General features: G+C 41.9%; 1 protein-coding gene across 3 annotated transcripts in view; it reads right to left on the bottom strand.

Annotated features, from left to right (window-relative positions):
* The window catches only part of LOC120097728 (translation initiation factor IF-2-like), a 78,468-nt gene that overhangs the window by 57,208 nt on the left and 2,944 nt on the right, over positions 1–18,316 (bottom strand). Inside the window, exon 2 of one of the 3 annotated variants that reach the window (XR_010059213.1) lies at positions 4,721–4,837. The exons of 1 other annotated variant lie outside the window; for it this stretch is intronic. The gene's annotated coding sequence lies outside the window, so the exon portion shown is untranslated. Of the gene's footprint in view, positions 1–4,362; positions 4,838–18,316 lie in introns of those variants that run through there. One more of the 3 variants, XM_063276953.1, reaches the window with a different exon arrangement.

Genomic DNA, 18,316 nt, shown 5'->3' with positions numbered 1-18,316 from the left:
GGATAAACAGGCTGAGAAAGACATTAGGGAAATGACACCCTTCACAACAGTCCCAAATAATATAAAATGCATCGGTGTGACTTTAACCAAGCAAGTGAAAGATCTGTATGACAAGAACTTCAAGTTTCTGAAGAAAGAAATTAAAGAAGATCTCAGAAGATGGAAAGATCTCCCATGCTCGTGGATTGGCAGGATTAATATACCAAAAATGGTCATCTTGCTGAGAGCAATCTACAGATTCAATGCAATCCCCATCAAAATTCCAACTCAATTCTTCATAGAGTTAGAAAGACCAGTTCGCAAATTCATTTGGGATAACAAAAAACCCAGGATAGGAAAAACTATTCTCAATAATAAAAGAACTTCTGGGGGGAAATCACCATCCCTGACCTCAAGCTGTACTACAGAGTAATCCTGATAACAACTGCATGGTATTGGTACAGAGACAGGCAGATAGACCAATGGAATAGAATTGAAGACCCAGAAATGAACCCACATGCCTATACCCACTTTGACAAAGGAGTCAAAACCATTCAATGAAAAAAAAAAAGATAGCATTTTCAACAAATGGTTCTATTTCAACTGGAGATCAGCATGCAGAAAAATGCAGATCGATTCATGCTTATCACCCTGTACAAAGCTTAAGTCCAAGTGGATCAAGGACCTCCACATCAAACCAGATACACTCAAACTAATAGAAGAAAAAGTGGGGAAGAGCCTTGAACACATGGGCACTGGGGAAAATTTCCTGAACAAAACACCAATGGCTTATGCTCTAAGATCAAGAATCAACAAATGGGATCTCATAAAACTGCAAAGCTTCTGTAAGGCAAAGGACACTGTGGTTAGGACAAAATGGCAACCAACAGATTGGGAAAAGATCTTTACCAATCCTACAACTGAGAGAGAGCTTATATCCAAAATATACAAAGAACTCAACAAGTTAGACTGCAGGGAGACAAATAACCCTATTACAATATGGGGTTCAGAGCTAAACAAAGAATTCACAGCTGAGGAATGTCGAATGGCTGAGAAACACCTAAAGAAATGTTCAACATCTTTAGTCATAAGGGAAATGCAAATCAAAACAACCCTGAGATTCCACCTCACACCAGTCAGAATGGCTAAGATCAAAAACTCAGGTGACAGCAGATGCTGGTGAGGATGTGGAGAAAGAGGAACATTCCTCCACTGTTGGTGGGATTGCAGACTGGTACAACCATTTTGGAAATCAGTCTAGAGGTTCCTCAAAAAATTGGAGGACCCAGCTATACCTCTCTTGGGCATATACCCAAAAGATGCCCCAACATATAACAAAGACACGTGCTCCACTATGTTCATAGCAGCCTTATTTATAATAGCCAGAAGCTGGAAAGAACCCAGATGTCCTTCGACAGAGGAATGGATACAGAAAATATGGTACATCTACACAATGGAATATTACTCAGCTATCAAAAACAACGGCTTTATGAAATTTGTAGGCAAATGGAGGCAACTGGAAAATATCATCCTGAGTGAGGTAACCCAATCACAGAAAAACACACATGGTATGCATTCATTGATAAGTGGCTATTAGCCCAAATGCTCAAATTACCCTAGATGCACAGAACACATGAAACTCAAGGATGAACAAAATGCGGATGTTTCACTCCTTCTTTAAAAGGGGAACAAGAATACCCTTAGGAGGGGATAGGGAGGCAAAGTTCAGAACAGAGACTGAAGGAACACCCATTCAGAGCCTGCCCCACATGTGGCCCATACATATACAGCCACCAAACTAGATAAGATGGATGAAGCAAAGAAGTGCAGACTGACAGGAACTGGAGGTAAGATCTCTCCTGAGAGAAACAGCCAGAATATGGCAAATACATAGGCGAATGCCAGCAGCAAACCACTGAACTGAGAACAGGACCCCCGTTGAAGGAATCAGAGAAAGGACTGAAAGAGCTTAAGGGGCTTGAGACCCCATATGAACAACAATGCCAAGCAACCAGAGCTTCCAGGGACTAAGCCAAAGACTATACATGGACTGACCCTGGGCTCCATAAGTAGCAATGAATAGCCTAGTAAGAGCACCAGTGGAAGGGGAAGCCCTTGGTCCTGCTAAGACTGAACCTCCAGTGAACGGGATTCTTGGGGGGAGGGTGGTAATGGGGGGAGGGTGGGGAGGGGAACACCCATATAGAAGGGGACGGGAAGGATTAGGGGGATGTTGGCCTGGAAACCGGGAAAGGGAATAACATTTGAAATGTAAATAAGGAATACCCAATTTAATAAAGATGGAAAAAATTAAAGTGAAATCATTAAAAATCATATAAGTATAAATATCAGAATTATATTTCTTAAAAATCCGAGAAAAAATTAAATATGACTGAGATCCACAAAAAAAAAAAAAAAAACGAGTGACAGGAAGAGGGACTGGGAATGTCACCTTCTTGGCACTACACAGGTCCTGCAGTCATGAACTCAGCAGTTGCAGACCCTTCACTGTGACTGGCCCTCACCTAAGACTCGCCAGGCAACAGTCAGGGGTGGAAGAGGGGCTCCTGGGGCCCTTCCCCATGAGTGCTGTGGGAGGGATGGTCAGTTTTTACAGTTGTGTACCCACTGATAACTTCATCAGACTCAAGTGAACAGTTCCACACACATGGTCATAGGGAGGTCATGCAGGGGCTAAATTCAGTGTCACCAAACAGAAAAGGCATGTAGGTAGAAAGGAGTTCAGTAAGGAGAAAGAGGGACGTTGGAGAGGTTAGGAGGGAGACAAGAAGGGGGGATGACAGCTACGAGAATGTATTATGGACATGTATAAAATTGTCAAAGAAAAATTAATAAGAATAACAAAGCATTAGTCAGAAGACAAAGCCAGTTCTCTGTAGAAACTTTAATAAAAATGTATCCATTTCAAACTATGTCAGAGTAGATGGGGGCATCTCATAGGCAGAGTAGTTGCCTGACATTAAAAAGAGCCCTTTTAATCAGAGAAAGAACTGGAAGAGCTTGAAGGGGCTCGAGACCCCATATGTACAACAATGCTAAGCAACCAGAGCTTCCAGGGACTAAGCCACTACCTAAAGACTATACATGGACTGACCCTGGACTCTGACCTCATAGGTAGCAATGAATATCCTAGTAAGAGCACCAGTGGAAGGGGAAGCCCTGGGTCCTGCTAAGACTGAACCCCCAGTGAACTAGACTGTTGGGGGGAGGGCGGCAATGGGGGGAGGGTTGGGAGGGGAACACCCATAAGGAAGGGGAGGGGGGAGGGGGATGTTTGCCCGGAAACCGGGAAAGGGAATAACACTCAAAATGTATATAAGAAATACTCAAGTTAATAAAAAAAAAAAAAAAGAGCCCTTTTGGTCTCCAGCTTCGTAAATTCAAAACAAAACAAAAAAAACCCTGTATGTGTAAACTGATATAATACAGAGTACATTGTTTATAAAGTTTCTTGTTCCATTTAAATGTTTTCTATATGTGCTGGCTAGTTTGCATGTCATGTTGACACAAGGTAGGATCATCTTGAAAGAAGGAATCTCGTAGGACTGGCCTATAGGCAGCCCTTAGGGCTTTCTCTTGCCTGGTGTTGATGTGAGAGAGCCCAGCCTAGAGCGGGCTGTGTGCCCCTGGGTTCTGTAAGGAAGCATGCTGAGCAAGGCATAGGAAGCAAGCCCATAGGCAACACTCTTCCATAGCCCCTGCTTCAGTTCCCACCTCCAGGTCTACTTGAGTTTGCACCCTGACTCCCCTCAGTGATGGACTGTGACCTGAGAAGTATAAGCTGAAGTAAATCCTTCCTCTCCAGGTTATGGTGTTTCATCACAGCAACAGAAATTAAACTACAACACTGTCTTTTACAAAATGAGAAGAAATCCAAATGCTTCCTGTCACTGTAAATAAACTCCAACTTAGAAAAAAACTTTAAGCATGATGAAACAATCTCTTATATACATCACATAGAAACAATCCTTCTCAAAAGTAAGCTAGCCATTCCTTAAAGGACACAGCACACTGGAGAGATAGCTCCTGTGAAAGGGTAGGCTTACAATCAAAATAATAGTTTGGTTCCCAGAACACATGGCTGACTCTCCCTTTTAAGCCAGGCTATGGTGGTGTATGCCTCTAATCCCAGCATTCTGGTGGCAGAGGCAGATCTCTGAGAGTTTCAGGCCAGCCTGCTCTAGATACCAAGTTCTAGGACAACCAGAGATACCTAACAGACAATGACAAAAGGTAGGTGGTATAGGGGTGTGTGTGTGTGTGTGTGTGTGTGTGTGTGTGTGTGTGTGTGATAACCATGTCATTTCCACTTATTAATTCATTACAGGTTTGAGGACATTTTTCCACAAAATGATATGAATATCAAAACAAGACAAAATGATAACAGTATTTATTCTTTACATAGTAAGATATTACAAGTAATTTAAACTCTCAACAATCCGTGACTGGTTTAGTATATTATGGTACGTTTATTAATTGAGGAATGTTACAATCCAGTAAAAAATATAAAGGTCATGTAGACATAAAGAAAAACTTGGTAGGTAACTAGGAGAGTATTAAATTAAAGCTACATGTAACCTTTATGTATATGCTAAAATTAATATAATACAAACTGCACTTGTGGGAAAGATCTAATACAATCTTTAACCACAGGTGGATCTAAGAAAGCGTTTTCTCCTCTAATATTACCAGGTAATGTTGTGGCCATGCCTCTACGTACCTCTTTCTGGGCCATCCATGTCCACGCACAGCAGGAAACAGAATGAGACAGAGGCACAGACAGATGCAGAGGCAAAGCCACTGGACTGTTCTAGAGCTCCTGCCCTACACCTGGGATCTGAAAACAAAAACAAATGAAAAACCCTCTTACCTTTATAAATTCTCATCATTTTGTGTCAACCTGTTTAAAGTGGTATCTGAAATTCAAACCAAGAAAGAAAAGTTCAGAGTTTCTCTTACACTCTTTAACTCTTAGATGGATGGTAAGCGCCACATGCCACCTTGCTCGCTGCACCACAGATGTGTGGTTCGTCCTACAGCAGTGGTTCTCAACTTGTGGGTCAGGACTCCCACAGGGGTTGCATATCAGGTATTTACATTACAATTTATAACAGTAGAAAATTATAAAGTAGCAACAAAATGCTATGGCTGGCCTCACCACATGAAGAACTGTAATAAAGGGTCGCAGTGATAGAAGTTTGAGATCCACTGTCCATTTACTGCCCAGAGACTGTCCCTCAAGCAGCACACCTCCTGAAGCCACTAACATCTCCAGACAGCGTTCCAGCCAACACTGCAGCTGTGTAAGTGCTGCTGCCCCTTCAGCTCTCCATGTACTCACTCCACTTGTGACTGAGGTGATGTTCTTTTCAGGGATAAGAATTTGCTGAAGAAAACACTTTGTAGGAATTCCAGCGGATTCTGCTCTTACTGTTTTACTAATGCTGAAGAGTTTTGATCACTGTGAACTTGACTTTTTTATTGCTGCCTTTCATTCACTGTTTATCGAGAGCTAGAAACTTACACATGCTACCCCTTTGCTCTTTGTGTTCGCTGTACTGTGAGTCACCAGTGACAAGAACTCTCTCCCAAAGCACGGTGCTAGCCTACACCATGTCACAAAGTGTCACAAAGACAAAGAGGAAAAGTGCAGAGCAAGAAAAGAGACTGAAGAAAAACTGCAGAAGCAAAACACAACAGCAGCGAGAACAACAAAGCATGTCGTAACGGTGCCTGAGACATAGCTTGATGGCAGAGCATTTGCCTGATGTGTCTGAGGCTCCAGGTTCAAGTCCCAGTACCACGAGGAGGAAAAGTTCAGGGTTTGTGGCTGCAGAAATTGCTGAGCGCTTAGGAGTATGTACCACTGTGCAGAGAATCCTAATTTTGTTCCCAGCACCCACCTTGAACAGCTCACTAGCACCTACAACTGGGATTCTGACACCTTCTGTTCTCCACAACCACCTGCAATCGTGTACACATGTGCCCTGAACCCACACAATTTGAAATAAAGTTTTTAAAATCCTGTAGTGAAATGAGGCATTGATGGGTATGTAGAAGAATGACGAGCTCTGTGGGGAGACAGCTTGCTGGTCACCGGAATTCTGACACACTTGGCAGGCGCAAATACTTTTAATCCAGGGAAAGCAAGGAAATCTACCTTCTAGGATGAAAAAGAACCTGGAAAACAGCAGATCTCAAAGGAGGGAGGAATGGAGTCCTGTATTAGAACAAAAATAACAGGAAGAAAACAGCAGGAATTTTGGGTACATTTGGCTCCTTTGTAATACGTGTTCATGTTCCATAGATACTTTGAAGGTCTGTCAGTCACGTTAGTGAGGCACCAGTAAAGAGCTGGCAACACCACAGTATTATGCAGCCTGGTGCAATTTTAGTAACACTGACAACAGAGGAAATATTAATAATGCTTAACTTTTAACAGCAGCTAGACACTTGTTCATACCACCCGGGAATGCAGACCTCACCGGGGATTCACTGGGATCCTCATGGTACATGTGCATCCACGTGGCTATTCCTATTTGAATTCCTTCTTAAATTCCAAAGAAAAATGATAACGTCCTCTCTTCTTAGTCCTGCTCATTTTTATCCCCCTAATACTAATTTACATCTTGTATGATGTAGACTTCTTAAGCTCCAAGGCAATGTCCTACAGTTCCTTTCAATAAAATACCCCAAATTCTCCTAGCATCATTCACACCTCCTGTCTCATACTTGTTCACCTAGGCAGTCTTATCTAGAACCAGAAACTCCTTATAGTCAAACCTTCCTGTCTGCAGGTTTAACTCTAGAAGGCTGTGCATTCATCCTGGGGTTTGTGTATCTTGTAATTTATTTCCATTCCACTTGAGTTCTGACAAGCTCCATCCTTTCCAATACAGATATCTTCTACCTTGGTCAGTGTCTCCTATATATAACCACACCTCCCTGCCATTTGTATGATAGCTTTTGACAAATTTGCTTCTCCCACAACCTATAAATTTCTTGAAGTCAGGGGCTGTGCTACATATTCATAGATCCATGCTGTGTCTGTCACATAAAATGCTCTCAGGAACATTCACACAACCTGTCTCATACTTGTCCACCTAGGCATTCTTATCTAGAGCCAGGAACTACTTGGTTATGATAAGTTGAAGAAAAGTAATTAATACTTAATAATTAAATATTTCTATGTGGCAATACTGCTAAATATTCTATAAAGAGTAAAGAATAATTAACTTAATACTGGAAAGCTGCACAGAAATGGAAGATAAAGACTAAAATTAAACAAGTTAATGAAAACTTATTTCTCAATCACAAAACTTTAAATGTATCTTACAATCCCTCTCAAAGTTAACCTGGGACTATGCTAGTCATGTAGCAAAGGAGACATAAGGTTACAAGCAGAACTGAACTTGTTTATCAGCTGATCTTAAAGCAGAAAGGCAGCCTGAATTATCTAGGCAGGCTAAGCTCGTCACCAAGGTGACTGCTATGGGCGGTAAAATAAGGGACCAGAGAGAAGATGACCAGAGAAAGGCTCTGCAGATGTTGACGAGTCGGGAGATGGAGCAAGAGGCCCAAGAACTAAGGAGTATGAGTATCTGTCAAAGCTGGAAAGGCAAGATGTTCTCCTCTAAAGTTTTCTGATGGTTCCCAATCCTGCAAAAACCTCAACAGAGAACCTTTTAGCCTTGTGATACCCATTTCAGACCTCTGTCTTCCAGGATGATAAGCTATTAAACATGGCTTTAGTACACCGGTGGGCCATGTTTTCATAGCAGCAAAAGAACATTAATACATACACCAACACTAGAATACCAACACAACTTAAGAGAGCGATGACTTATCTTTTGGTGTTTCTCTCTTTATAAAGAAAAGACAGGTTGGTTACAGTATTTTGTTGCCAGGAACTCTGCTCCCTCAGGTTTGTTCTGCCTTCCCTATGGAGCCTGGCACAGTAGGCCTGATTTCAGCCAACAGGGAGAAGCCCAGGAATGGTGGGTCGTAGCTCATGAAGGCTGTCTCAGAGATGCACATGCTGGGAGGGAAGAAGCTGGGCCATTACTACCAATAGCCTCGTGGTAAGCAGACAGTTCTGCTTTACAGACTACGAAGCACGCTGGGAGCAGTGTTTTAAGTGCATATAAATTGTACTTTAAAATGTACTTAAAATTTTGAAGTTATCTCACCTAGATTTGAGATAAGGACAGAGCCTTCATTCTATACGTATTGAATAATTAGTGTCTGCCATTTTGCATGAGCATTCATTAGGATAACATATTTATCTCCATTCAAATTTCAATCTAGAAGCAATGGGACTGGTACTCCTGATGACAAGGCAGGGTCCTGACAGGTGGTACCATTATAGGGTAACTGAGGGGAGTTTAACGAGGAGGGTCTTACAGAGATGGAGATAGCTCTGAAGGGAAGGAATGACAGAAAATCTAGCCATTATGTCTCTAGGCCTCAAGGCACAAGGGAGAGAAGTGGTTTCTAGAACGTGGCTACAAGACACAGGTTTCAGGCAGGAACCATGGCCCCAGTGGAAGACGGAGCTACAACCACAAGGAGGGAATATTCCAGACTCGCTCCTTCCTTTGATCTTTCACCAAGGCTTCCCAAACTTGCCAAAAGCAAACAGAACTGGGGGGCAAAGGAGCCTGATGATATGGCCCCTGGAAGACATCTCCTCAGGGATTGTAGGCAGAGACTGGGCTTCACCACCACAATAGGAATCCTCACACAGGCAAGCCCAACTCTGGAGTTGGGACAAGTTTTAAAAAACCTTGACCTGAAAGATACGGGGAAAGGAGCCAAACAGAACTGTCAGACCTGGAACAAAGAAAGCGAAGAGAATGATTAAAAGTAAAGAAGTGGCCCAGACCCGGTGAGAGAGAGACCCAACCGCCTGGTCAGGTGGGCACTCCTGAGGCTGCAGAGCGGAAGAGACCACCAACACTGCTCACCCCTGCCCACATCCCTGGCCCAAGAGGAAACTGTATAAGGCCTCTGGGCTCCCGTGGGGGAGGGCCCAGGAGCGGCAGGACCCCTGTGCCTAAGACACCACCAGAACCAGAAGGAAACAGACCGGATAAACAGTTCTCTGCACCCAAATCCCGTGGGAGGGAGAGCTGAACCTTCAGAGAGGCAGACAAGCCTGGGAAACCAGAAGAGACTGCTCTCTACACACACATCTCGGACGCCAGAGGAAAAAGCCAAAGACCATCTGGAACCCTGGTGCACTGAAGCTCCCGGAAGGGGCGGCACAGGTCTTCCTGGTTGCTGCCGCTGCAGAGAGCCCCTGGACAGCACCCCACGAGCAAACCTGAGCCTCGGGACCACAGGTAAGGCCAAATTTTCTGCTGCAAGAAAGCTGCCTGGTGAACTCAAGACACAGGCCCACAGGAACAGCTGAAGACCTGTAGAGAGGAAAAACTACACGCCCGAAAGCAGAACACTCTGTCCCCATAACTGACTGAAAGAGAGGAAAACAGGTCTACAGCACTCCTGACACACAGGCTTATAGGACAGTCTAGCCACTGTCAGAAATAGCAGAACAAAGTAACACTAGAGATAATCTGATGGCGAGAGGCAAGCGCAGGAACCCAAGCAACAGAAACCAAGACTACATGCCATCATCAGAGCCCAATTCTCCCACCAAAACAAACATGGAATATCCAAACACACCAGAAAAGCAAGATCTAGTTTCAAAATCATATTTGATCATGATGCTGGAGGACTTCAGGAAAGACCTGAACACACTTAGGGAAGCACAGGAAAACATTAATAAACAAGTAAAAGCCTACAGAGAGGAATCGCAAAAATCCCTGAAAGAATTCCAGGAAAACACAATCAAACAGTTGAAGGAATTAAAAATGGAAATAGAAGCAATCAAGAAAGAACACATGGAAACAACCCTGGATATAGAAAACCAAAAGAAGAGACAAGGAGCTGTAGATACAAGCTTCACCAACAGAATACAAGAGATGGAAGAGAGAATCTCAGGAGCAGAAGATTCCATAGAAATCATTGACTCAACTGTCAAAGATAATGTAAAGCGGAAAAAGCTACTGGTCCAAAACATACAGGAAATCCAGGACTCAATGAGAAGATCAAACCTAAGGATAATAGGTATAGAAGAGAGTGAAGACTCCCAGCTCAAAGGACCAGTAAATATCTTCAACAAAATCATAGAAGAAAACTTCCCTAACCTAAAAAAAGAGATACCCATAGACATACAGGAAGCCTACAGAACTCCAAATAGATTGGACCAGAAAAGAAACACCTCCCGTCACATAATTGTCAAAACACCAAACGCACAAAATAAAGAAAGAATATTAAAAGCAGTAAGGGAAAAAGGTCAAGTAACATATAAAGGGAGACCTATCAGAATCACACCAGACTTCTCGCCAGAAACTATGAAGGCCAGAAGATCCTGGACTGATGTTATACAGACCCTAAGAGAACACAAATGCCAGCCCAGATTACTGTATCCAGCAAAACTCTCAATTAACATTGATGGAGAAACCAAGATATTCCATGACAAAACCAAATTTACACAATATCTTTCTACAAATCCAGCACTACAAAGGATAATAAATGGTAAAGCCCAACATAAGGAGGCAAGCTATACCCTAGAAGAAGCAAGAAACTAATCGTCTTGGCAACAAAACAAAGAGAATGAAAGCACACAAACATAACCTCACATCAAATATGAATATAACGGGAAGCAATAATCACTATTCCTTAATATCTCTCAATATCAATGGCCTCAACTCCCCAATAAAAAGACATAGATTAACAAACTGGATACGCAACGAGGACCCTGCATTCTGCTGCCTACAGGAAACACACCTCAGAGACAAAGACAGACACTACCTCAGAGTGAAAGGCTGGAAAACAACTTTCCAAGCAAATGGTCAGAAGAAGCAAGCTGGAGTAGCCATTCTAATATCAAATAAAATCAATTTCCAACTAAAAGTCATCAAAAAAGATAAGGAAGGACACTTCATATTCATCAAAGGAAAAATCAACCAAGATGAACTCTCAATCCTAAATATCTATGCCCCAAATACAAGGGCACCTACATATGTAAAAGAAACCTTACTAAAGCTCAAAACACACATTGCACCTCACACAATAATAGTGGGAGATTTCAACACCCCACTCTCATCAATGGACAGATCATGGAAACAGAAATTAAACAGTGATGTAGACAGACTAAGAGAAGTCATGAGCCAAATGGACTTAACGGATATTTATAGAACATTCTATCCTAAAGCAAAAGGATATACCTTCTTCTCAGCTCCTCATGGTACTTTCTCCAAAATTGACCATATAATTGGTCAAAAAACGGGCCTCAACAGGTACAGAAAGATAGAAATAATCCCATGCGTGCTATCGGACCACCACGGCCTAAAACTGGTCTTCAATAACAATAAGGGAAGAATGCCCACATATACGTGGAAATTGAACAATGCTCTACTCAATGATAACCTGGTCAAGGAAGAAATAAAGAAAGAAATTAAAAACTTTTTAGAATTTAATGAAAATGAAGATACAACATACTCAAACTTATGGGACACAATGAAAGCTGTGCTAAGAGGAAAACTCATATCGCTGAGTGCCTGCAGAAAGAAACAGGAAAGAGCATATGTCAGCAGCTTGACAGCACACCTAAAAGCTCTAGAACAAAAAGAAGCAAATACACCCAGGAGGAGTAGAAGGCAGGAAATAATCAAACTCAGAGCTGAAATCAACCAAGTAGAAACAAAAAGGACCATAGAAAGAATCAACAGAACCAAAAGTTGGTTCTTTGAGAAAATCAACAAGATAGATAAACCCTTAGCCAGACTAACGAGAGGACACAGAGAGTGTGTCCAAATTAACAAAATCAGAAATGAAAAGGGAGACATAGCTACAGATTCGGAGGAAATTCAAAAAATCATCAGATCTTACTATAAAAACCTATATTCAACAAAATTTGAAAATCTTCAGGAAATGGACAATTTCCTAGACAGATACCAGGTATCGAAGTTAAATCAGGAACAGATAAACCAGTTAAACAACCCCATAACTCCTAAGGAAATAGAAGCAGTCATTAAAGGTCTCCCAACCAAAAAGAGCCCAGGTCCAGACGGGTTTAGTGCAGAATTCTATCAAACCTTCATAGAAGACCTCATACCAATATTATCCAAACTATTCCACAAAATTGAAACAGATGGAGCCCTACCGAATTCCTTCTACGAAGCCACAATTACTCTTATACCTAAACCACACAAAGACACAACAAAGAAAGATAACCTCAGAACAATTTCCCTTATGAATATCGACGCAAGAATACTCAATAAATATCTGGCAAACCAAATCCAAGAGCACATCAAAACAATCATCCACCATGATCAAGTAGGCTTCATCCCAGGCATGCAGGGATTGTTTAATATACGGAAAACCATCAACGTGATCCATTATATAAACAAACTGAAAGAACAGAACCACATGATCATTTCATTAGATGCTGAGAAAGCATTTGACAAAATTCAACACCCCTTCATGATAAAAGTCCTGGAAAGAATAGGAATTCAAGGCCCATACCTAAACATAGTAAAAGCCATATACAGCCAACCAGTTGCTAACATTAAACTAAATGGAGAGAAACTTGAAGCAATCCCACTAAAATCAGGGACTAGACAAGGCTGCCCACTCTCTCCCTACTTATTCAATATAGTTCTTGAAGTTCTAGCCAGAGCAATCAGACAACAAAAGGAGATCAAAGGGATACAGATCGGAAAAGAAGAGGTCAAAATATCACTATTTGCAGATGACATGATAGTATATTTAAGTGATCCCAAAAGTTCCACCAGAGAACTACTAAAGCTGATAAACAACTTCAGCAAAGTGGCTGGGTATAAAATTAACTCAAATAAATCAGTTGCCTTCCTCTATACAAAAGAGAAACAAGCCAAGAAAGAAATTAGGGAAACGACACCCTTCATAATAGACCCAAATAATATAAAGTACCTCGGTGTGACTTTAACCAAGCAAGTAAAAGATTTGTACAATAAGAACTTCAAGACACTGAGGAAAGAAATTGAAGAAGACCTCAGAAGATGGAAAGATCTCCCATGCTCATGGATTGGCAGGATTAATATGGTAAAAATGGCCATTTTACCAAAAGCAATCTACAGATTCAATGCAATCCCCATCAAAATACCAATCCAATTCTTCAAAGAGTTAGACAGAACAATTTGCAAATTCATCTGTAATAACAAAAAACCTAGGATAGCTAAAGCTATCCTCAACAATAAAAGGACTTCAGGGGGAATCACTATCCCTGAACTCAAGCAGTATTACAGAGCAATAGTGATAAAAACTGCATGGTATTGGTACAGAGACAGACAGATAGACCAATGGAATAGAATTGAAGACCCAGAAATGAACCCACACACCTATGGTCACTTGATTTTTGACAAAGGAGCCAAAACCATCCAATGGAAAAAAGATAGTATTTTCAGCAAATGGTGCTGGTTCAACTGGAGGGCAACATGTAGAAGAATGCAGATCGATCCATCCTTATCACCCTGTACAAAGCTTAAGTCCAAGTGGATCAAGGACCTCCACATCAAACCAGACACACTCAAACTAATAGAAGAAAAACTAGGGAAGCATCTGGAACACATGGGCACTGGAAAAAATTTCCTGAACAAAACACCAATGTCTTATGCTCTAAGATCAAGAATCGACAAATGGGATCTCATAAAACTGCAAAGCTTCTGTAAGGCAAAGGACACTGTGGTTAGGACAAAACGGCAACCAACAGATTGGGAAAAGATCTTTACCAATCCTACAACAGATAGAGGCCTTATTTCCAAAATATACAAAGAACTCAAGAAGTTAGACCGCAGGGAAACAAATAACCCTATTAAAAAATGGGGTTCAGAGCTAAACAAAGAATTCACAGCTGAGGAATGCCGAATGGCTGAGAAACACCTAAAGAAATGTTCAACATCTTTAGTCATAAGGGAAATGCAAATCAAAACAACCCTGAGATTTCACCTCACACCAGTGCGATTGGCTAAGATCAAAAACTCAGGTGACAGCAGATGCTGGCGAGGATGTGGAGAAAGAGGAACACTCCTCCATTGTTGGTGGGATTGCAGACTGGTAAAACCATTCTGGAAATCAGTCTGGAGGTTCCTCAGAAAATTGGACATTGAACTGCCTGATGATCCAGCTATACCTCTCTTGGGCATATACCCAAAAGATGCCTCAACATATAAAAGAGACACGTGCTCCACTATGTTCATCGCAGCCTTATTTATAATAGCCAGAAGCTGGAAAGAACCCAGATGCCCTTCAACAGAGGAATGGATACAGAAAATGTGGTACATCTACACAATGGAATATTACTCAGCTATCAAAAACAACGAGTTTATGAAATTCGTAGGCAAATGGTTGGAACTGGAAAATATCATCCTGAGTGAGCTAACCCAATCACAGAAAGACATACATGGTATGCACTCATTGATAAGTGGCTATTAGCCCAAATGCTTGAATTACCCTAGATCCCTAGAACAAACGAAACTCAAGACGGATGATCAAAATGTGAATGCTTCACTCCTTCTTTAAATGAGGAAAAAGAATACCCTTGGCAGGGAAGGGAGAGGCAAAGATTAAAACAGAGACTGAAGGAACACCCATTCAGAGCCTGCCCCACATGTGGCCCATACATATACAGCCACCCAATTAGACAAGATGGATGAAGCAAAGAAGTGCAGACCGACAGGAGCCGGATGTAGATCGCTCCTGAGAGACACAGCCAGAATACAGCAAATATAGAGGCGAATGCCAGCAGCAAACCACTGAACTGAGAATAGGTCCCATATTGAAGGAATCAGAGAAAGAACTGGAAGAGCTTGAAGGGGCTCGAGACCCCAAAAGTACAACAATGCCAAGCAACCAGAGCTTCCAGGGACTAAGCCACTACCTAAAGACTATACATGGACTGACCCTGGACTCTGACCCCATAGGTAGCAATGAATATCCTAGTAAGAGCACCAGTGGAAGGGGAAGCCCTGGGTCCTGCTAAGACTGAACCCACAGTGAACTAGTCTATGGGGGGAGGGCGGCAATGGGGGGAGGGTTGGGAGGGGAACACCCATAAGGAAGGGGAGGGGGGAGGGGGATGTTTGCCCGGAAACCGGGAAAGGGAATAACACTCGAAATGTATATAAGAAATACTCAAGTTAATAAAAAAAAAAAAAAAAAAAGAAGAAGGTACAATAAAAAAAAAAAAAGAAAAAAAAAAAAAAGTAAAGAAGTGGGGTGTGGCCCAGTATGCGGCCCAGTTAATGTAAGATTAAGAAGTAAGAGGGGAAGGAATGAGTGAAGTGGGACCAGGGACGCAGAGCTGTGGGTGTAACTCAACATGGGCTTCCACTGCTAACTTTTTCATGTGACCTTAACACAGTGTTGAAAGATTTAAAGCAGGCTACTCATTTTTTGTTTAATTTTAACTTTGAACTAGATATGTTCCAAGGGGTAATTGCTGGCAGTGCCTATGCCTGAGACCATGAATTACAAAAGGCCAGGGGCATAAGCCAAAGAACAGATGTACTCTGTAAGGAAATCAGTCAGGGGCTAAGAGAAGTCAAGATGCCAAACAAAGACATACTCGGGAACAAAGGGGCAAAGATAGCAATGCAAACCAAATGCCAGGCCCCGATACTGTGGTAAGTTCAGTCCACACAAAACCATTTGTTTATGCTGGGCTCTCTGAGCACATCACTTGTGCTCATATATGGTATCAATAAAGGATATTTTCTGTAAGGTCGGTTCTTGAAATTAATCCATATTAATTACTGTATTTGCTTTTGGAGATGATCACTGACATTCTGCAACTATTCTAAGTAAGTGCTTCTATATTAGATGTTCTGAAAATGCCACCTATGTTAACAGTCCTACCTGTTAACAGCTCATTGACTTCTATTGAGTGGGAGCCTTTGGGCTGGAGACATGGCTCAGTGGTTAAGAGCACTGACTGCTCTTCTGAAGGTCCTGAGTTCAAATCCTAGCAAGCATGTGGTGGCTCACAACCATCTGTAATGAGATCTGATGCCCTCTTCTGGTGTGTCTGAAGATAGCTACAGTGTACTTATGTATAATAAATAAATACATCTTTTTTTAAAAGGTGGGAGTCTTTGCCTTAAAGAGAAATTTTGTGATGCAGTACATAATACAAACTACCTGGAGGCATGAGAAAAGTACGTTCCTTTGTCCTCTCCAAGGAGGCTTTAGTAGTGAAGCCGGCACAGGCCCTGAGGAGGACTGCTAGTTAAATATCCTCTTGGAGGTCTGGCTGCAGACTCTGGCTGAACAGCAGCTGTGAGGTCACCACCAGCTTCCTTTATCCACTATGAACAACAGATCTAGTCTTAGCTGAGCCACTACAGAGAAGCAGCTTGAAGGACCCCTGCATTCTTTAAATGTGTCCTGGTCGCTTTTTTGTCAACCAGACACAAGCTAGAGTCATTTGAGAGGAGGGAACCTCAGCTGAGAAAATGCCCCCCACCAGAGCTACTTGTAGTGCATTTTCCTGATGATTGACATATGAGCCCACTGTGGGCAGTGTCATCCCTAGGATGGGGGTCCTAAGTGCTATAAAAAAGCAGGCTAGGCAAGCCATGAGGAGCAAGCCAGTAAGCAGCAGTCTGCCATGGCCTCTGCCCCTGTTCCTACTCGCAGGCTCCCTCCCTGGCTTCCTTCAGTAATAAAGTCTGATCTGAGACTGGTAAACTTGAATAATTTCCTTCCCAGTGGTGTTGGAATAAAAGTGGCTTCCATAGACTCATATATTCGAATGTTTAGTCACCTTCAGGGTGGAACTGTTTAGGAAGGACTAGGAGGTGTGTCCTGTGGGAGGAGGTGTGTCACTGAAAGTGCTTTAAGATTTACAAAGTCCATGCCTGCCCTGTGTCTTTCTGCCTGCAAATCAGTATGCAAAGCTCTCTGCTGCTGCTCTAAGCACATGGTTGCCTGCTTTCTCCAAGGATGATCATGGACTAACCCTCCGAAACTGTAAGCAAGTCCTCAGTTAAAGGCTTTCTTTTATAGAAGCTGCCTTGGTTATGATGTCCGTCACAGCAACAGAACAGTGACTAGACTATCCTCTAAGCTGTCTTTGCTCATGGTGTTCATAGCAATAGAAACCCCAAGGAACATGCATGGAGCATATGCTCACTCCTTCAAAGGTCCAATGTGAAACAGGCACTGGATGGAGAGATGGTACTGGCACAAGAGCCTTCTGTGATGTTGCCTAGAGAATCACAGTCACACATCTCAAATGTACTTGAACAGTGAGGTGGCCTTGATATAAAACACACAGTAACTTCAAAATAGTCATTTATCAGAGTTTATCTTAACTTGTATGTCAATCTTACATGAAAAGCAAGTATGTGCAAAGGGTATGAAAATTTCATAGGAAAATTCAGAATTGAATGGATACATTTAATTTTCCCACTAAATTTTGAAAATGCAGCAATCCATTTTCTACAGTGTATTGCATATGTATCAACATATACAATCCTAGGGCTCATAGCAGTGTTAACATTTCACTAACAAAGGCGCATACTGATGACATGCTCCATGGTGCAGCAGTCACGGCAAACAAGACATGGTGCCGGTTAAACTCACTAGTCTCCTTACCCCTCCATCCAGACTCATTATTTTGAGAAAGGGTCTCCTGTAGCCCACGCCGGCCTGGGACTCAGTGCATAGCCTAGGATTATCTTAAACTTCTGATTCTCCTTTCTCTATCTCCCAAGGGCTGGATTTAACTTAAAATTTAATAGGTATTTCCTTTATAAGTTGGTTCCAAAGATTTTTTCCCCCCATTCCTTGGTTAAGATAAAGTTGTCATACGGTGTTCTATATTCTGAGGCTTATTTCTGTATGCTCTCTCTAGCAAAGACTTTAAATATCTTCAATAACATTATAGAAATCTGAATATAGAAGCCATATATTTAATTTATAAGTTATCATAGGTTTTTGTGAAAGTGAAGCTTTGTGTTAGATTTGGCTCACCAGTATTTCCTGGACATATTTTAAAAATCGAACTGAGCGGAAATAATTCTCCAGGGAAAAGGAGAATGACCAAGGAGAGCTTAAGTTCTCAAAAGAACATGAGTGGTAGCTGCTATATTTCATTCACCTCAGCAATTCCTAAAACTAGGGTAAAGTACAGCATACAATCTTCACTGATAAGAACAGGGTCAGAAAACAGACAAACCCTAATTCAGAAACATTTATTAAACATCTA

The sequence above is a fragment of the Rattus norvegicus genome, chromosome 17 (assembly GCF_036323735.1).
Source record: "Rattus norvegicus strain BN/NHsdMcwi chromosome 17, GRCr8, whole genome shotgun sequence".
Lineage (NCBI taxonomy): Eukaryota > Metazoa > Chordata > Mammalia > Rodentia > Muridae > Rattus > Rattus norvegicus.
Note: the sequence above shows the minus strand (reverse complement) of the source record. Positions and strands in the feature narration are given on the sequence as shown.